This window comes from Peromyscus leucopus, chromosome 2 (genome assembly GCF_004664715.2).
Source record: "Peromyscus leucopus breed LL Stock chromosome 2, UCI_PerLeu_2.1, whole genome shotgun sequence".
Lineage (NCBI taxonomy): Eukaryota > Metazoa > Chordata > Mammalia > Rodentia > Cricetidae > Peromyscus > Peromyscus leucopus.
Window position 1 is genome coordinate 105410473 of NC_051064.1, and position 22219 is coordinate 105432691.

General features: G+C 40.1%; 1 protein-coding gene and 1 long non-coding RNA gene across 4 annotated transcripts in view; both read left to right on the forward strand.

Moving 5' to 3' along the window:
* Pde4b (phosphodiesterase 4B) overlaps window positions 1-22219 on the forward strand; it is a 558016-nt gene that overhangs the window by 335961 nt on the left and 199836 nt on the right. The window lies entirely within an intron of this gene.
* LOC114705561 lies at window positions 5464-8491 on the forward strand. Its single transcript, XR_003736412.1, has 2 exons — window positions 5464-7279; window positions 7941-8491. It is a non-coding gene; the product is annotated as an uncharacterized LOC114705561 (long non-coding RNA).

A 22219-nucleotide genomic window follows, 5' to 3' on the forward strand; every position in this document is an offset into this window, starting at 1 on the left:
AAACACTCACATATACCCCTATTTGTTCTCTTTCAAATTCCTTTTTTCATTAATTATTATTATATACATACACACACACACACACACACACACACACACACACACACACACGTATTCCTGTATGTGTGTGTGTTTAGGACTTGCTTATTATGTTACCTAGATGCATGTATGTATGTATGTCAGGGCTGACAGTTTGGTATCAGATAACTAGTTGGTGTGCTCTTCCTGGGGAAGGCTATCCTCCCACTCTCAGTATTCTTTAGTGCCCTGTAGTTTCTTTGTGTGTAGGGTTAAGGCTTTGTGGACTTTCCCCTGTCTACTTTAGCATGTCTACTTTGTCCTTGTTCAGCTCATGCTTTGTCAGTCATGTTGGTGAGACTTTATAGGTGCAGCATCTGACATTTCTAAGAGACATAGTCTCACAGCAAACTCCCTTATCCCCTGGCTCTTACAATTTTTCCACTCCCTCTTCTGCAATGTTCCCTGAGCCTTACTTAGGTCTCAGAGTTGTTTTACAGATGTGTCTTTGGGGAATGGGCTCCACAAATCTGTGTTTTTATTAGTTGTGATTCTGTGTAATGATCATCATCTGTCACAAAGAGATGTTTCTTTGATAAGAGGTGAGGATCACATTTATCTGAGGCTATAAGGACAAATATTTAGAGCATTGTTTGGGATGGTGCTGGTTTAGTAAAGTGGTAGTTGTAAGTCTTCCTCTAAGATCTATGACTTTACTATCACCGGGCAGTTGGCTAGATTTCTAGTACCAGGCATGGTGTTCCTCTTGTGGAGCATGTCTTAAGTTCAGTTAGAGAGCTCCTGGTTACTACTAAGTACCACTGTTGAACCCTGAGAATTATCATGCTTGTTGTGGTTCACAGACACCATACCAGGGTAGGACTTTTGGTTGCATCTCTCATTTGAAAGCTTACATAATGCCTTCTGATACCATCATAGCTAATCCTCAAGGAAGAGGCCTTCAAAACAGTTCCAGCTTGGGGGTCTCTGGGCACTGCATCTAAGGTTCATGGAATTTTCAATCATAGAACTTATCTTCAACCTTTGGGGGGCAACCAGGGGCAACAGCAATAGCCTGTCATGTTTGAGGAGGGAGATGAATACAAAGGAGTGTAAAATAACAGGAAGGACATCTGAAAAGTCATAAGGAGCCCCACTATTAACTATCTACCAAAAAATACCTATAGTACATGTAACTTGGTATATATGTGCATATATATATATATATATATATATATATATACATACACACACACACACACACACACACACACACACACACATATATATATATATATATATATTATATTAAATGAAACTTTCTTCTCTGGGCTAACAATGCTCTTCCAAGAGCCAAAGACTACCCTACCTAACAAATACCCCAACACCAGCATGAGAAACGCTCTTCTGAGTTGTTGATCAGGGCTGTCCAAGAGACTTGCTGATTTTTTTTAGTGTAGATACTTAAAGCTATAAATTTCCATTGTAGGACTGTCTTCAGTGTTCCCTAGAGGTTTTGCTGTGTTATACTTGTGTGTGGTGAGAATCCTATTGGATTTGTGATGGGTTTTTCTTAAACAAGGCAGTGAATGGTTCTTATTTATGTTTTAATAAGATTGGGGTGACCTTCAAGAGGCCCTAGAAATCATGAGGCTATTCAGCAGACCTTCCACATTAGTTATTGTCCTGTGCTGAAGAGAAGACCGACAGTGAACAATACAGGAGGGAAGGCAGAACAGAGAAAGTTGGGAGTCTGAGAGATCTACGTGCAACGCCAGCTCTTTCTAATGGAACGCTATTTTCTCAGGTGGAGTTCCCCTCTCAGTAAAGAGGAATGGTAGAATTTAGATTACAGGGCAGGTTTTACAATTAAACGATACATGTTGGCATCTACATGACAGAGGCTGGCACACCAGTGACAGATATGAGTGGAATAAGGGATGGTGATTTACCTGTGCTGGTTCTCTTTGTTCTTATTTGTTGTTCTTGTTGTTGTTGTGGTGGTGGTCTTAAAAGGCATAGAAATCAACTGACTTTTCTTAAGAGAGGAAGATTTGTTTTAGGGGTCCCTTGGCTTCAAATGGGGTTTGAAGCGAAGGGCTGGTAAAGACAGGGGATTGAAATGTTTAATTCTCATTGTTGTCTGTTCCTCATTGATTTGAAATTGTGCACCTTGAGACTTCAGGTATATTATTTGTTGTCTGCAGTATACACAGGGCTGAGCAGCCTCAAGTAGCTGCTTGGGCAGACTGGGCTACATTTGTAGTGTATATGTTTGCAAAGAATGGCAGCTCCTCTTCATTTTAGCAATGATTCAATACAAGGCATATGGAAGACCAGCATCTTCCAACTTGTTTAATGGGGTTTTTAGCACAAGGAGATATAGCTAGCCCAGCAAATTGTAGGAAGTCAATTCTGAAATGGCTAAATGTAAGAGACATACAAGCAGGGCTACTTGCTTGGAGGGCAAGCAACAGACCAGAGACCCAGCAATCTCCTTCCTTGTGTGTTTTTGTGATTTTATTTAAAGTGAGAAACATGGGAGGACACCCAGAGAGAAAAGATGCAGAGACAGAAGTAGGCAGATTGCTTCTGTTTCCTGTCAGTGAGTAACTTCTGCTTAGCACTGTCCATATTTTCCTTACACTATAGTGCCCTGCAGAGTTCTAAAGCTCAGGAGGAGCTACCTACTTCTTCATGCTATGGGCATCTTTGAATATTACTATCAAGCAGGTATTGGGTGTGATTCCAATGTATGTTATGACTATTGCTTAGACTTCAATAAACACTACATCTCCAACCACTAACATATTTTCAGTCCTGCCTCTGTTCTTTTACTAAGTAGAAAACTCAGTGTTAGGTGTTGTACCCTTAGAGTGACTCACAATTGGATTTTGCTACCAAGGATGAACATAGACCAGCCACATATGTTTGGCCGTTAGCCCTAAAACATGACCTGATCGTGAGAAGAAGCCTTCAGTTCTAATCCTCCTGCCTCTTTAGGGCCTATCTGGAAGGTTGCTGATGCTTTTGTACTGTGACAGGTACCAAAGGAGCTTAAGCCAGCTCCCTCTGACCAAATGTGTTTAGACACCCCATGAAGCTCTCTCCATTCTAGAGTTTAATAGAAAACAACTCCCAGGACCTTTCTGTTCCCAAGACCCCAGCTAGGAGATGAGAAGAAGCTATCTGCTGGCTTAATTTCCTACTCTTCCTATGCCTCTTTTGTTCCTGTCCTAAAAAAATCTTTCTTCCTCCCTACTTTTACCTGGACAAAGACCAGAGCCTGCCTCTTGCTTCAATGGGAGAGAAAAAGGAAAGGGAAATGGCACACAGAGAGAAAAGTATGGATTGCTTTCTCAAGTGTCATACAGACAAAAGCAGAGAGAAAGATTTCTGAGGCTTCTGTGAAAAGGAGCAGATCTCTTTAGAATGAGATAGTGCTACAGATGAGTGTGTGAAAAACCTAGAGAACAGTTTACTTGCCGGAAACACACTGGCTTCCTAGGGAAGACAGACTGATTCAGCCTGCAAAACAATCGAGTGTGGGCAGGGAGTTGCAGAGCTGGCACTGAAGAATGACTTTGGATAAACCAATGCAATTATGGGTGGCTTATCAAATGCTCTACTTTCTAACAGGATGTGCTAAAATAGACATAGTGCTTAAAACATCTGAGCTCTCAAAGGTACCATGGCCGTCTCTTCTCAGAAACGTCATGGCCCTCTTCTATTTCCCATCCATTCAATTTTCCTCTCTTTCATGTTCCAGAGCCTAAGAAACTCCTATTAATATTATCAAATACTCAATTATTATTTAACATATATGTTTAGATTGGCATCTAAGAATGACAATGTGGTTTCATGGGCTAATTATGAATCCTGGTCCAGGAATATATAGTGTGTATCCCTGACTCACTTAAGTTGTTGTTTTATACTGTGTAAGGCTAATTCCACATTTATAAAACAGAAATAGAAAATATCTACTCCATAATTTTGTACATATGGCCAAATGAAATGATGAAAGATGTTTTGTACATTATTTGATTCTCTGTATTTCCTTCATTCTTTTTCTTTCTAAAAATCTTGTGTCCATTGTATGGCAAATACTTCATTTTGGTCTAGGCTTTGAATCTATGTAGATGAATAAAGTAAGTACACTTACTTCCTTTAATCAATATTATCTAATGAAAAATGGACACACAAGAAGTTAAATGGTGGTGTGTAACATACAAAGAAGACAGGATGTCATTGTATCCTGCATAAGAGGGATAACTACAGTGTGTAGGGAAGAGGACCAGAGTTGGCTTCAGCAAGGGATTCCTAATCTGAGTGGTACAGTAAGAAGAGCCTGATGGTATGCTGTTGATAGGTGAGAGATCAACAGAACACGAAAACCTCTCAATGCCAGGTGTCATTGCGAAAACAAGGGTGATGAAAAATCACCAAAGGATCTAGTAACTCCAGGCTTCTTTTTTTTCCTTTACAATACCATTCAGTTCTACATATCAGCCACGGATTCCCTTGTTCTCCACCTTCCTGCCCCCCTCCCCTTCCCCCAGCCAATCCCCATTCCTATCTCCTCCAGGGCAAAGCCTCCCCCGAGGACTGAGATTGACCTGGTAGACTCAGTCCAGGCAGGTCCAGTCCCCTCCTCCCAGATTGAGCCAAGTGTCCCTGCATAAGTCCCAGGTTTCAAACAGCCAACTTATGCAATGAGCACAGGACCTGGTACCACTGCCTAGATGCCTCCCAAACAGATCAAGCCAATCAACTGTCTCACTATTCAGAGGGCCTGATCCAGGTGGGGGCCCCTCAGCCTTTGGTTCATAGTTCATGTGTTTCCATTCATTTGGCTATTTGTTCCTGTGCTTTATCCAACCTTGGTTTCAACAATTCTTGCTCATATAAACCCTCCTCTTTCTTGCTAATTAGACTCCAGGAGCTCCACCCGGGGCCTAGCCATGGATCTCTGCATCCAGATTCCTCAGTCCTTGGATGGGGTTTCTGGCACAACTATCAGGGTGTTTGGCCATCCCATCACCAGAGTAGGTCAGTTCCGGCTGTCTCTCAACCATTGCCAGCAGTCTATTGTGGGGGTATATTTGTGGATTTCTGTGGGCCTTTTTAGCACTTTGTTTCTTCCTTTTCTCATGTGGTCTTCATTTACCATGGTCTCCTATTCCTTGTTCTCCCTCTCTGTTCTTGATCCAGCTGGGATCTCCCACTCCCACAGGCTCTCTTTCCCTTGGCCCTCACCCTTCATTATTCCCACTCATGTCCAGGTTGTTCATGTAGATCTCAGCCATTTCTCCATCATTGGGTGATCCCCGTGTCTTTCTTGGGGTCCTGTTTTCTAGGTAGCCTCCCTGGTGATGTGAGTAGCAGTCCAGTCATCCTTGTTCCACCTCTAGTATCCTCCTATGAGTGAGTACATACCATATTTGTCTTTCTGAGTCTGGGTTACCTCACTCAGGATGATTTTTTCTGGATCCATCCATTTGCCTGCAAACCTCATGATGTAGTACATAGCTTCAATGAAGGGGCCCCAGTGTCTGTAGTAGATTCGAGATTTCAGACCAAAGGCAGAGAAAGAAACTTGTCTAGTAGTTCAAGAGAGCAATGACCATGACTAAAACCAGCACGATGACAGTAAGGATGGAGTATACAGCATAGAGTAATGCTAGGTGCTTGAGTTGACTCTTGGGAATACTGACTTCAGCATAGAAATTAAGGATGGTTGATGTCAATAAGTGAGGAAACCACAGGCAGGAACAAGTTTATGTGAGAAAGAATTTAATATGGAACATGTGTAACTAGAGGGGTGTGTGAAACATCCACATGCAGATACATGGACAGACACTGTGAAGATGAGTTTGAAGCTCAGAGAAGGAGCATGGCCAGTGATACAGACACATTTATGGCTTACAACTTGAGAGACTGGCATCAAATACATGCTTAGTTACTTTCAGTTCTCCAAATAACCTCATTTAAATAATTAAAATATCTGATCATATACAATAGTTGAAATTTCAAATGGGCATTTAAGTCGAAGCTCTTGCCCTCTCACATTTAAGATATGCAAAAGATAGAACATGGGAGGAAAGTTAAGGAGGGTATATCTCTGGCTCTCATGTTGGATGTCAGTGTAATCTGATATTGGATTGAATTGTTCGGAATGTTTCAAAGTGACTCTTCCCCTTGTGGACCCTTAATGGGTTCACTGGAGAACTGTCTATGAGCTACACTGACTTTATTTCCCTTGATGTCAGTAATTTCCAATTTTTTTATGACTTTTCCCCACCCCCATCCCTCTGTTATTTCACTCAGTACATTTTTATCACACTAATCTAAGTTGTCCCATCCACTTCAAGTTCTGCTTAGGGCTAGCATGTTAGTCTGAAATGTAGTTGACATCTATTCACTTGGGACTTTAAGTAAAATGAATGTAGAATGAATGCCATTTTCATGCCCTATATTAAATACACATGAGTAACTATACTTGAGTTGGTAATTGAGATTATGAAGTCACACAACACCCCCGACCCATGCTCCTCTCTACCAGCAAGAATGCTTATAATGGAAGATAAGTCGAGTGGGGACAGATTACTGTAGGAAACTATCATTTGGAAAGTGAAAAAAGGCAGAAAAACCACAACCATGGAGGTGTAGGAGAACCATGAAAGTAAACATCATAGAATTAACAAAGATGTCACTATAAAGAGGACATAATCAGACTATAAGATGCTATGAAGAAGTACAGGTAGGAAAGGGCTAGTATTTAGGTGAGAAATTTGTATTTAGCAATGAGGGTATCGTTTGCTGTTTGATATACAAATCTTTTTAAATGTGCGGAGAAATGGCAAGGGGCTTGAGGAAAGGAAGATAACAGACTAAGGATGTGTAAGATCAAAGTGAAGTCACAGACAAGGGAAGGAAGACAGGCTTTAATGAAAGCTGATCCAAAGATTCCAGAAATGTAGTGGATGACTGATGGTGAAAACTGAAAGCTGAGTGTCTGCCCTTTGGGCACCTTCACAGCCTCATAGAAGATGGGAAGGAAGGGGATCAGGAGCATAGTAATGAGGTCTCCACTGATGAGAAGAAGGACTGTCTCATTCTCCAACACAGGAGTGACACAGAAGCACGCAATCTGATGCCTTTGTTCATAGCACAGAAGCTGAAGGTGGCAGAAAGTTGGAAGAGATCACAGTGGATTGCTTGAATTTTCTCACTGAAGTTGGGGATGGAGCTCTTGAGTGTGGTGAGTCACTGGCCTGAGTCACTTATTCTAATCCACTCATTTAGAAACTAGAAAGGCTGAGCTGAATAGTGTGGTATTATTATGCTTAACATAGAGGTGTAGAAATGGTGATTCAGAACCATCAAGTGACTTGCTTGAGGTCACCCAGGTGGCTAATGCTACAGTCTGTACTACATCAAGAGTCTCCAGATTTGTAGGAAATTGGCATTTAGTAGTCTTAAGAGATGTTTGTATATCATCTTTATCAGTCCATCAAAAAACAAGGGGTAAAAATAGAAAATAACAGAAATAGTTCAAATTACACATCTCTTTTATCACCTTTCCCCTCTTCATGTAATGACTAAGCTTTAGCAAATATTTATTGAACATATCAAGTCTAGTCACAGTCATAGGCATTCCACTGTGATATCAAGGATACAGCAATATGTAGTGAGCACTGATCCTGTGCCAGGAACTTCTCTAAGTGTTTGCATGTACAAATGAATGTAATCTTCGAAACAACCCAACAAGGATGGCAAACTCCAATATCTCTGTAGTCTAGAGCGGGCACTCGCCATCCAGTGAAGCTAACCAACTCAAGCAGAGATACTAAGTCATGAGCTGGCCCTGCTCAGCCCCAGTGTTTATAGTTTCACCACTGTGATGCAGTTTCTGCTCTCAGGAAGCTCATCTTGAAGAAGGAAAGCAATGAGAAGAAAGGATTGGTTTCCACAAATGAAGCAGCCTATAACACGGTGATGAAGCGGTTCAAGGTGAGTAATAGTAGTGTCATAATGAATTGAAACTGGCAAGTTCCCCCAAATTAGAAGTATTGGAAGGAGAGGCCCCTGTGGGTTAGACTGTCTTGCAGGTAGGATTCAAATGCTTTGATTCTCCCTAATCTGACAGTGGTAAGGAGCTTGAAGAAGGATAGAAATTGTCTTAGAGTCCATCAGAATTATACCCATCCGTCATTTTCATGAGGAAATGAGCAAAGTAAGACTTAGACTACAAGCAAAACTGAAAATTCATATTCACTTCTTCATGTATCATCCACCCGATATAGAGTCATTGAGTCTGCTCAAGTATTCTGCTGCGTTGGAGCTGTCAAGATTATTGCTTATTTCTGTATCACGCTGGCACACGTTTCACTAATCTTCAAGGCCAGGAAATGATTGTTTAATTTACTGATCAAATAGTCCAGGTAGACTTGCTTGTATACATTTATATAAACCCCATAGGCTCTGAGATTAAACCCAAATCAGAAAGCTAGACTTTTACTCCTCTCGGATCAGTAAGTATCTCTCTAGGACTTTTGTTTCCAGTAAACCTAAGTTAGAACACCCCCTGTCATGTGCGAGTCTCTAGTGCTACTTAACTAATAAATAAACAAATGGTCAAGTATCTTGATCCTCTGTCTTGTGTGGAAGCTCTTTGACTTCCATGAAAAGTTACTAACTTTATTTCTAATTTATGTACCTATCAATATTGAGGCAAAGAGTTTGTGTTGAGATCCAAAGCATCTGGTTGCAATCTCCAGGTTAATACTTATCATATTGCCAAAAAGCAAATGACTTACTAGAACAGCCCTTATGTGTTATTCCATTTTCTGTAGATCAGAAGTCCAAATAGATCATGGATCACTTTCTCAAGCTAACATCAATTTTTGAGTCTTCCGTTCCGGAGACTTTAGGATGAAACTGTCTTCATGTTTAGTTCCTTGTGTCTGAAGCCTCTCTTTCTCACCAAAACCCAACAGGAGAGTTACTTGGCTCCTCCATGTTGGCCACTTTCCTTGTTACATTGCTCCTTCTGTCTTCAAACCAAGAAAATCTATCCTTCTAAAGCTTGGAGTTTCCCTGTTTTTCTGTTCTGCCTATTTTCCCTTTTACTTGAGTAGAATTTTCTCTCTTGGAACAGCTCTTGGAATTACATTTTCTGCCAGAAAAATCTAAGATCAGATTTCTATCTTAAGGTCTGAAACCTCAATAATATCAGCAAAATCCTTCTGTTGTTTAATATTATATCGTCATAAATTCAGAGGCACTAAAACCTGGACACTTTTGGAAATCCTTCTGTCAACAACTTTCCTTCAGGGAATGTGGGGAGTTACTCAGAACAACCATTGAAGTCATTATTTCTAAAAGAACACACATCTGCTCCAGGGCTGGATGTCTGCTATCTCCACAACCCTAGTCCCAGAAGAAGTAGACATGATTTGAAGGAAAATAATTTTCTCCATGATTCTCATTGTATCATACTATATATGCTTAACCCATTCAAGGTACTCAGAGACAGGTAATAGTTTGGTGGTAATGAAAGTGGTGGTACTGTTAGATTTGAATGAAACAATATGCCCATTGTTGAGGCAAATTCAAACCAGTAAAACTAGGCTCTACTTCACAGAAATGACAAGTATATAGATAAAATGAATAACAAGACAATAGTTACTTTTCAGTTGCTGTGATATAATACCCTGACCAAGAGCAACTTAGAAAGAGTAGGGGCTTCTTTTAGCTTCCAGCTGCAGAAGGGATAGCAATCCACTATGGCAGAGAAGACATGATAGAAAAGAGCAAAGGATGAGTCTGGCAGCTGGGAAGCAGAAAAGTCACATTTCATTCCCACACAGGGAGCTCAGAGAGAGAAGGGAAAGTGGGGCCAGGCTATAATATCTCCAAGTCTGACCCTGGTTACCTGCTTCTCCAGAATGGCTGCACCTCCCATGGGCTCCATGACCTTTCCAAGCAGCACTACCTATTGGGGACTAAGTGTTCACACACATGAGCCTACAGGGGACATTTCTCATTCAAACCACCATAACAGGTAGCCAGAAACAGAGAAACTCCTCCAGAAATAGACACTTTCTTATCCTTTGATGGCTTTTCTTGATGTTCATCTTAATCTAGATAAAAATGATGCAAAGGGTGGGAGCTCACTTCGTTACTTTGTGGTTTACTCTACTCATCAACCACCCCTCAATACAATAACAATTTTCCAAATCCATCCAGACCAACCATTTGAAGAAACTGTCTCCTGGAGGGCTGGGGACTGGGAAAGGTCAGCAGAGCCTCCCAGAGTTAAAAATAGAGAGCTCAGAAACAAAGGACATGGTGCAACTTTTACAACCATGAATTAAATGCAAAGAATGACACATGATTGCATAAGCTGCAGGAAATATCATTTAAATGTCAAAAGAGCTGAAGATGGCTTTCATTGTGGAAGAAAATCTCACAAAATATGTTAAATGCCTTAATTTTTACTGTACAAAAATATAAAAAATCATGGCATTGTTCGATAACATAAAATATAGAAATCAGTTGTATTTTCTGACTGCTCATAGGAATCCTTATGTTTTTTTTCATGCATATTTAGCTTTTGTAAATTCCCAAAGCTTTCAGAGACTGTGAATATATTCAAATCAAAGGATATATAAATCACCAGAGGACTATTGAACTTAATAATCGTGCAAAAGTCCAATCTGTGTGCTGTTAGTTACAGTCCAGTCTCCTGTGGAGGCTACATCTTCACTTGGAGGAATGGGTGCAGCGTAGATCCCTCTAATTGTTTGACTGTGATTTCACAGACATTCTTGCCCTCTTGAAAATTAGCTTCGTGGAAACCGGTTCTGGTACTTCTTCCACCCACTTGCGATTTAGAGCTCTGTTTTGAAGCTTGTGAGATATATTTAAAAACATCATATTAACATTTTAGTCTCTGTCTGAATACAGTAGTTTCACATATGCTGTTCTTTGGCAGATGCAGCATTTTACTAGATTTTGGTTGTCAAAGATATCAATCCAAGCAAAGATAAATATAATGCTCACATGTATGTGTGTATATGCCTGTGCATTTATATATGTATTTTAGAGAATTGCTTTTTGTTCATTTATTAAACATTTGTTGAGCTTCTACTGTGTTCTCTGCAATGACCTCAACACCAAGAAAAGATAATTAAAATGCAGGTTTCAGGGTCCATAGAGCTCTCAAAACACCTTTGAGGGAAAAATTACAACTGTATATTGTGGTTATTGCTGCAATAAGAGCCAGCAGTACACACAAAGAATTTTGTGAATACAGAAAAACAAAACATTAAGTGAGGCAAAAAGGACTGAGCAAGACTTCTTAGAGATGACTTTATTTTAATGCAAAGGTTGTTAAAATTGCTTTGTCTATTGAGTCTATTGGTGGTAGTACCTTGAATGTATTGGAATGTATGAATTCTGGAGTTTAGAAGAAGATGGGATATGCCGAGTGGTGGTGGCACATGCCTTTAATCCCAGCACTTGGGAGACAGAGGCAGGCGGATCTTTGTGAGTTTGAGGCCAGCCTGGTCTACAGAGCAAGATCCTGGACAGGTGCCAAAACTACACAGAGAAACCCTGTCTCAAAAAGCCAAAAAAAAAAAAAAAAAGAAAGAAAGAAAGAAAGAGGAGGAGGGGAAGGAGGAGGAGGGGGAGGAGGAGGAGGAGAAGAAGAAGAAGAAGAAGGAGAAGAAGAAGAAGGTGGGATATGAAGAGGATGGAGTTAGAGTGGAAGAGAGAGAAGTTAGTACTCTTAGAAAATGACCACAATTGTTCAGGGCTGTGGCTTCCACAAACCTAAACCTATTAGGAGCAAAGAGTATGTTCCATCTTCCCATGCTGAAGAAAGTCAAGTGGAGTAGATTATCTGTTCTGGACCTGTGAGAATGAAGACTTGAAGGAAGAGCATCTTAGAGCATTTACCTTTAGAATAACCTTCCTCTGGCCTGTCTTAGATCATACTACATGTCAGTAAACAGGCTTCTCTTCCATGTCAGATATTACTCCAGTGAAGACAGGAACATAATACACTGTAGACTTGAGGAGGTCTTGAAAACAGCTAGGAAGTAGGGATAGGTTGAAATAAGCTCAAGAAAGACAACAAAATGTAGCAAGGAAACCATCAACAAGTCTCCAGTTTGTTCACACATTGCTTTGCTCGCTCAAAGCATTCTAAAATTAGAAAAGCTTCAACTTGGCCAAGAATCCAGCATGCAAATATTTCCTAATAAAGAAGCCAGAGGAGAAACTTGAAATTTTTGTTGCAGTGTTCCAGCACACTGACGGTGTTTTCTGTTGACAGTGCAAGATTGGAAAGCAAGCACAATGAAGTTCATTTGCATGAACACCTGCTTTAAAAATAACCCTGCTGTCACAGAAAACCACTTCTAGATTGGCATGTGTGTGTGTGCATGTGTGCGTGTGTGTGTGTGTGTGTGTGTGTGCGTGCGTGCGTGCGTGCGTGCGTGTGTGTGTGTGTGTGTGTGTTGAAAAAATTTATGAGTGAATATAAAATACTGAAACATAGCTGTTAGTTACATATCTAATATTGGCATTGAGTAAAAAAATTTTATTTCTCTTCAAGTACCACCATTGTTTTTGATTCAGTGATACAAAGTTGCTCTTTTATAGAAAAAAATAAGTTAATATTTTCCTGTAAAGTACTTGCAAATAAAAAAGTCACACAGTGAATTCAGCCAGACCCAAAGTCTATACATCTCAATGGTCACCTATGCTGTTAAAACAGCCATTGTGAAGCCCTGGAGCTTTGCTTTGGGTTTTATATTTTCATTGTAAATTACATTTTAATGCATTTGTCCACCATAAAAATAAACTAAGAAAGAAAAACACCCACCAGTTAAAACTACATGGACATATGTAGCAGCATATATATGGGGATATAGTATAACATGTTCTCTAAGAAGAAGAACAAGAAGGATAAATATTAGGAAATGAGGACAAATGAGTGCAGGTAAATTAGGACATATGAGTCATGACAGAGGATGTGAAGTTAATTGCTTCTTTGGTTTTTCTCTGTAGTTGACACATCACATCTTGTAATTATTGGTGTGTTCATAGCCTTGCGTTCAGAAAGGAGTCGGAAGTAAACAGCATTTGAGGGGTAGCTTCAACACTCATGTCAGCCACCAGCCAAATCTCTAAACAAACTTCTTTTCGCAACATAAAGAATAGTCTTAAGCAAAAATGAAGAGATATTTATAACAGCCTGTGAACACAATGTGAAGACCTCCACACGGAAGCCAGGCACTGGATTAGAACAGGAAGCTGGGAAGATGCTAGAAGAATCAGAAGAATATCACATTAGTACAAACACACTGCCCTTTCTGTCCTTTCCCTAGACTTCTGGCTCAATTTAAAAAAAAGAAAAGACAGAACACCATTCTTGTCTTCAAGATTTGCCTCCTAATGAGGGAGAACAGGTCCCTTCACAGTTAACTACTTGTGAATTCTTTGCACAGCAAAGGGTTGACTCAAGAGAAGTTGGGGCTTCAATGGGTAGATAATATTTGAATGGAGCCTTAACACGTAGAGTTGACATCAACAAGAAGAATAATGGTAGTAACTGGTCAAGGTTGGGCACCAGGTAGGGTATCCAGGGCAGCATTTGACCATGACAGAAGAGAGGCAGGAGGACATAGTCAACAGGACTCCTGAGCACAGCACCAGTACAGTGATAACAGAAGGTCCTTGATACTGGACCTCTCACGGAGACTCCTCCAGGTTGAAGGGTAATGCTAGATGGTGTGTGGCAGATGCTGGACATTCCTCTTTGTGATGAGGACACTAATTCTAGCTTGAGAAAAGCATACATGGGGGAAAAAATCCCTTACTTTCTCAGAACAACCTTGCAACTCAAACGGCTACGAAACTCAGTCTGGGTGATTGAGCCATAAACAAGTTTTTCAGAAGATATTCTACAGGGTTTTTTTTTGTATTTTGCTTTTGATAGAGGAAAGACAGGACTGTCATCTCCTCTTCACTTCTCTGTCTAGTCTTCCTCATCAGTTTGCAAAGACAGACAGCCATCTCTTGACTAGGAAGATAGGAGGCTTGTGCTAGGAGTCCTAGAGAGAAGAGAGAAAGAGCCTGACCCGGCAACTGTAAGAGCTCTGGGCTGCCTACTGCAGACTCCTGGCTGTGAAGGGAGAAACACACTTGTTTAAAACACCCTGCCCAAGTTTCTGCGATACACCAGACTTCAATCCTGGTGGACACCAGTGGTTCATGGAGAAAAGCAAGACAAGTTGATGAAGAAAGCTCTCTCTGGGAGCTATAAGCCCTACAAACCGTGAGGAGAAGGATGGAACTTTCGAGATTTTCTGAAGCCTGCACTATGTAAAGGATTCCAGATTGCTTTCTTTTCCTTTGAAGAATTAAATATTCATAGGACAGCCATCCACAGATCAATCCAATAGGTATTTCCTGTGTCCCTTCTATGTTCAAGATTATGCTAGATGTCAAAAAGACAAAAAATACGTGATGTGGCTGGATTCCCTCAAGAAGTTTGTGCTCAAATGAAAGCCAATATGCCAAAGGGAGTCACAAGGGGGCAGAGAAGGCTGAGTGCATAAAGGTGTTTGTGGTGCAAAGCAGATGACCTGAGCTCCATCCCCAGAACCCACTAAAAGGGAACTAGATAACTTACTCACTTTACAGATTTGTCCTCTGACCTCTAGACATGTGCCATGGCAATCACATACAACTTCCTATCATAAACACATAGATGTGATAATAATAAATAAGGTACAGCTTTATGAAATAAGTCACAAATTGTCTGGTTTGGGAATTTTAATAGAGAAAAAAAAAAGTACCCTATTTTCAGCTGCCTCTGAAAATTTGGAATATAATTTGGTTATTTGTACATTGTACAAAGATGTGTCTCTGTGATTGGTTTAATACAGAGCTGAATGGCAATATCAAGGCAGGAAGAGAGAGGTTAAACAGGACTCCTAGGGACAAAGAGGACTCTGAGTAAAAGAAAGGCAGAGTCACCAACCAGTGAGGAAACAGGAGGTGCAAGATGAAAGAGAGGTAATGCCACATGATAGAATGTAGATTATTATACATGGGTTAGTTTAAGTTATAGGGGCTAGTTAGGAACAAGCCTACGCTATAGGCTGAACTTTCATACTTAATAAGAAGTCTCTGTATTGTTATTTGTGAGTGGCAGCCCAAACAAAAATCTGACTACATTAGTATTGTAGAAGTTTGGGTCATGGTAATTTACACTGGAGCCTTGACTCAAGGGTACATAAAAGTCAACATATGTGTATCAACTAAGTAACTGAAAAATATACTATCTAAAAAGACATGATTGCCATAAGATGGATACTCCATTTTGACAAACTTCCACCTTCACTTTTACAAACCAACAAACCCATGAACCTTTTAACTTCTTCAGGTTGTAGAGTGGATGGATATGTGGGATATTACCTCTTTATGCTCTGATAACTTACAGTGGCAATCCTTAAACTCTACTGCTTCTACCTGAATGTTTAATGTGAACATTAATTTATTTCTTCCCAGACGTTCATCAAACATTCTTGATTACCTATTGTGTGCCAGACCCCATGGCAGGTACTGAGATAAAAATATAGAATAGCACAGTGCTTGCCCTCAAGTTCCTGGGAATCTGGTCATATGAAAGGAACTGGGCAGGTAGCAAGCAGGTTCCAGAGTAGGCACATAGGAGAGCTGGAGAAAGGGCATCCATGGTTCATTCTTAGGAAGCCACACTGGTCAGATGCTATCCGACTTCAAGAGAATCTTGTTGATAATGTAACTTAGACAGTGCTGGAAGGAATTCTGCAGCAATATGTTAGGGTACTATTTCTCTGTTTGGATCCATAGCCCTTACTTCAAATTAGGTGGATAGCATCTCCCAGGTATCCAACTATACCCTCGGGTACTGTGAACCCTCTGTACCACAAAAGTTAAAATGGGCTTTAAGCGGGGATAGGGGCATGCTGCTGTCTGTCTTTGTGTGATACATGCAGTGTGCCTTGAGAACTTGAGTTTGATGAACCTTAGAAGTCATTTTCATATATTTTACCAATCCTGTGATTTTTTTTTTCAGATTTTGGTAAGTGATTTCATAGAAACTTTTATTTCTGACTATTACTGTCCTTAAAAACTGTAGAATGAGGGGCTGGGAAGATGGCTCAGTGGTTAAGTGCATTGGCTGCTCTTTCAAAGGGCATAGGTTCAATTCCCAGCACCTACATGGCTGCTCATAGCTATCAGTTCCAGGGGATCTCTCTCTCTCTCTCTCTCTCTCTCTCTCTCTCTCTCTCTCTCTCTCTCTCTCTCTCTCTCACACACACACACACACACACACACACACACACACACACACACAAAATACCAATGCACATAAAAATAAATTTAAAATAAGAGAATGAGATAAAATAATAAGGGTACTGTTCTGCCTGATTCTCCCTTCTTTGCCTCTACAGTGGATGGTTGAACTTTGCTGGACACTGGATGTTATAGTTCTACTGACTATTTCCTTACTGTAGTAGTGAGCAATGACACCTGCTTTTATTAAGAATTTTCAGGGTTCTGGGAGATGTCTCAATGTGTAAGAGCACTTGCTTTGTAAGTGTGAGGGCCTGAGTCTAGATCCCAAGCACCCACATCAAAAGCTAAGTGCTTTTATGCATGCCGACAGTTCCAGCATTGGGGTACAGAGTCAAGTGGGTCCCAAGAGCTTTCTGGCCCAAACTGTTAGCTTCCTGTTCAGTATAGGCATTGCCTCAGGGCAGTAAAGTTCGACAGCAATAGAGGAAGACACTCAATGCCTCCTTTTGGCCTTTTCATGCATATTTTCACTCACATACATGTACCACACACATATTCCACCTCCAAACAAACAAATTTCATGTGTGCTTTACAAAATTATGTGGCTTCTGTGTGATAGCAATGTTTATGTAGCTTTACAAAAGTCAGTAAGACTAGAAAAGCATTTGATAGATCAACTACTGCGTTCACAGAGATGACAACTGCCTCCTCTCCTTCTTCCTCCTCCTTTCCTTTCTCTTCCCTCCTCTCCTTCCTCCTCCCTCCTCTCCTTCCTTCTCCCCTTCTTCTTCCTCCTCTCCTCCCTCCTCTCCTTCCTCCTCCCTCCTCTCCTTCCTTCTACCCCTTCTTCTTCCTCCTCTCCTCCCTCCTCTCCTTCCTCCTCCCTCCTCTTTTCCTTTATCCTCCCCTTCTTCTTCCTCCTCTCCTTCCTCCTCCCTTCTCTCCTTCCTCCTCCCTCCTCTTTTTCCCTCTTTCTCCTCTCCTACCTCCCTGCAATGTTCTTCTCCTCTCCCTTCTAGTAGGGTCTCTCTATACAGCTCTATTGTCTTGAAACTCAATTTATCCCAAGCTAGCATTAAACTCCTGGTCCTCCTGCCTCAGCCTTCTGATTACAGGCATGTATCACCACACCCAGCTCCCTGGAAATGACTTCTAACACCTTCTTTGGTCAGTATTGCCTTCATTTTCATCCCATAGCATCAGGGTAATCCATCAAGACCACTATGTTGAACAAGAAATAGGGAAGGGTTATGCTTGGGCAGCATGGTTTGGACAGACTTCTTCAGCCTAGACCTTCACCTACATGAACAGGTCAGCCAAGTTAGCATTGTAGCCCAACTCCCATGACCACTGCTTACGCTAGACCCTTTGAGCTCTGACTCTCACGATATGTTGTAAACACCTACAGTCAGCCCACACAGCTCTAAGCTGAGATGTGTGAAATATGCCTACCCAAGCCTCATACACCAAAACTGCTGGCTAACCTGAAAACTCAAGGGTAGGCATATAAATTTTGCTTGTATCCTAAAATAAATCTCCCTAAGAAACAAATTATATTTAGGCTGGTGCTCCAAGAAATTAACCATGTCCCTGTACTTACTGCAAACAATATGACATTTGACCCCGCAAAGACAAGCTTCTGTGATACAGAGCTGTATGTATGTCACTGCAGAGACTGGACATTTGTTTTCAGCTGCAGGTCCATGTTTTCAAGGATTTTATATATGACTCCAGTTATGAGCCATGTAGAAGCCTTAAAATAGGTGAACCACTTGTGGTATTTGACTGAGCCCACCAATGTGAGGTGGAACAGTTCCGATGGGGAAGGGGGAAACAAATCACATCCTGGAACTCATCAGTAGTCTTAGAAAGTGCTCCATACTGGGCTAGAGCTTCTTCAAGATCATTTTTTAGAGACCCCCCACCTCTCTCTAAATTTTTAATTAAGTGTATTCATATATCTTGAGTTTGGGTTTGTGCACCTGAGTGCAATGCCTGCAGAGCACAGAAGAGGGCAAAACAACTTAGTTACAGTTTCGAGCCTCTTGATGTGAATGCTGGAGTTGAGCTGGAGTCCTCTACAAAAGCAGTATGTGCTCTTAACTGTTTAGCCACTTCTCCAACCCTTCAAAGACCAGTTTTGAATTACTAAGCTAATCAGCATTTGTTATATTTGACTCACTTAGTAGCCCTGTAAGTTGAGATTCACTGCCTTCTTGCAAGGGATTCAAAATTGACCTGACCAATATAACCATTTTAGTTCATGGGAGAACTGGCAGAGGATCCAGTCCTTGAGTTCCTGCCCATTGGTGCATGTTACCAGATACTTTCCACATGCCCACATTCACAGCCTTCCCCCAGGGACCACACAAGTTCAGGAAAGAACATTTGTCCACACAGATCATGTTGCTTTTTCTGGTTCAAATGCCTGGTGCAGGGTAAAAGCTATTTTCTAAATCCAGTAAATCTTGTCAGCTTAGATTTGGTGCAGCTCTGTGATGGAATAAGCAAATTACAAACGGCAGCAATGGTTTGTTTCTGGGTGGAGAGAGCAGTTTTTGTCTACTTCATTCTGTCCCTTAAAGTATCTGCTTGGGAACTGATTTAAATCATTCAGCAAGAGAAGCTAGACTAAAAAGGTCTGCCTTGAAATGGGACAGGTGTCTTTAATGATATGATATCATCATCAGAGGCTCTATTGGTTCTGTCTCAAAGTAAATCCCACGAAGTCTAGCACAAGACAATAGAAAGAAAAATAAACATACTTTCTCTTCTTTGGGGGAATCATATCTCATCTGTATCATTATTGTGATAATTTGCTAGCTTCCTGTGGGATTTTCTGTGATATGGTCCTTTGTTAACCAAATCCTATCTATTCTTTGGGAAAAGATCACAGATTTCTTCAGCAAGTCTCTTCTTTCTACAACTCCATTTCCCTCAATAACTTTCATGCCTGACTTTTTCTGCAGCTTAGCATATATGTATTCTTTTTTTTTTTTTTTTTTTTTGGTTTTTCGAGACAGGGTTTCTCTGTGTAGCTTTGCACCTTTCCTGGAACTCGCTTTGGAGACCAGGCTGGCCTCGAACTCACAGAGATCCGCCTGCCTCTGCCTCCTGAGTGCTGGGATTAAAGGCGTGAGCCACTACCGCCCGGCTAGCAAAGTGTATTCTTAATATACCTGGTTACAACTTCTGTATCATGAGATTTATTTAATTCACAGAATTGTGCAGGCAATACCAGATTCTGAACTTAACATATTTCTATGTTCTGCAAAGAAACCATGTGTCAGTACTCACTCTATACAGAAGTCCCAGGTACCACTGACCTGCATTTTATCTCCATAAACTTGCCTAATCTGGATGCTTCATAGAAATGAAATCAAGCAATATGTGATCTTTTGGGATCATCTTCCACAATTATCTTCAAGGCCCATTCCTTATGAATGTTCAATAGTATTCCATCATATGGATATAATACATTTTGTCCACCCACTTATCATTTGGCAGATATCTGGACTGTTTCTACACTCTGGGGTTCATGAATGGGTCATATGGTAGCCCTGTTTACTTTTGAGGAATTGACAAACTTTTCCAAAGTGGATGCACAAGTTAATCTCACAGAAAACTAGTGAATATTTTGTATTTCCATATCTTCACCAACAATTCCTTGTGGCTTTATTATTTTATTTCACTTATTCTTACCATCCCACTTGGTATAAGAGATGTGGTATTATGTTTTTTTAAGTGCATCTTTCTTGAATAATGCTTGAATCTTTTCCTGTGCTTAATAGCTATTATTATATACTTTTCAAAAAACAGCAATTAAATCCCCACCTTAATATTGCATTGTTTTTCTTCTAATTATCAAGTTTGTTATATATTTGGGACACAATTACATCCAGTTATCATTATATAACCCATATGTATTTTCTTCTATCCTCTGGGTTATTGTTCAGCTTTTGTTTGGTATTATTTATAACACAGTATTTTGATTTCTTTTGCCACTTGTATTTTTGATATTATATATAAGAAAAAATGCCTAACATAAAGCTTTGAAATTTTACTTTTATGTTGTCTTCTAAAAGTTTAATATTTAGGTCTTATGTTTTGATCTATGATACATTTTGAGATAATTTTCATATACTATGAGGTAGGAGTCTAGGTGCATTTTTTATGCATAGTTGTCCAATAGTCTCAGCAACCATTTAATGAAAAGACTCTTATTCTCCTCATTGAATTATCTTGATACTTTTGTAGAAGATCAATTGTTCATAGACACATGAGTTGATTTCTGGGCTTTTACTTCTGTCATTTATATCTATACATGCACCTATATCTCTTCCTATATCTATGCCTATAACCACACCTATATCTAGATAAGCCAGTGTCATATTCTAATTCATTGTAAGTTGTTTTGAGATTCTTATCCATGCCCCCTCCTCTCTCTCCTTGGAGCCTTACATGTGCTAGTCAAGTACCCTACCTTAAACTGTAACTTTAGCCCCTAGATTTTCATAGATGCCTCAATAATCTAGGGAGGTTTTACTCCATTCTTAGTAGGCTAGGTGTTCTTATCATAAAAGGATGTGGAATTTGGCATATGCTTTTTCTGTACCTGAGACAAGTGTTCTTTTAAATATTTATTAATGTGGCATATTATGTCAATAGATTTTTAAATATTAAATCAACTTTGTATTCTTAATCATGGTATATAATGCTTTTTATGTTTTATTAATTTAATATCCTGGTGTTTGCATCTATGTTCATATGAGCCTGTATTTTTCTTGTGGATTCAGAATAATGCTGGCTTTATTAAATGAATTGGAAAGTCTTCCCCTTTTTTGTTTAATTTTTAGAAGGGTTTGATAAAATTTGTGTTCATTTTTCTTTAAGAGTTTTGTAAAATTCCACAGTGACACCACCTGGTTCTGGGATTTTTTCTTTGTTGAGGGTTCTGTGGATCAAGAACTTACAAGAAAGAGAACAATGCAGTGTAATGGAACACAACTGTTTGGTTCTTAAAATGCAGTTTAGAAAGCCAAAGTAGCAGGAGCTAAAGGACTCCCTGCTGCCTGCCTGTTAGAATCTCCTTTGTCAGAATCATGGCTCTCCCTCATGTGGGGCCTGCTTCATCTCTTGGATTTGTTTATTTCTTATCACTTTTTATCTCACACTGTAGGCACCATCCATGACAAACGGGTCATATAAATAGGTACTCTTCTCCAGGCATAGAGTTAAGATTGACAACACACCCCTATATCCAATTTTCAAGATCATCCAATTTTCTCAACCAGCTCATAACATTGTGCATAAAGCTCTTGCTCCGTAATTTCTGGTGCTTTTGAGTGCAATTGACAGATGGTGACTTAAGGTTTAAGGGTCACCTCTGGTATCACCTTCACCATACAGACTCCTCTTGTGCCGAAAAAGTAGTAGGAAGGAATATGTGACACAGCCTGGGTCACTTTTGTTTATCTTTCTGTTCCTTTTCTCTCATAAATACTCTTGGCAAGAACTATGCTTGATTAATCTCTTCATCCCAACGCTGCCAGAGTGCATGACACACAGTATACATGGCAATAAATAATTCACTGAATTAATGGAGAGACCAGCTCTCTAGAATGAGATTTCCCCCTTCATTTTGGATAGCTGAGATGTTATCATATTTCTCTGTATTTCTCACAACACCTGGTGCAGTTCTGATAAATGCTCATTGTAGTTAATGCTACTGAATGACAAATTAATATTATAATGTCAGCAACACATTTTGAACTCTCATAAAAAGGCACCATAAAAGTCTCAAAGTAGCTATAAAAATGAAACGATAAAAATCTGT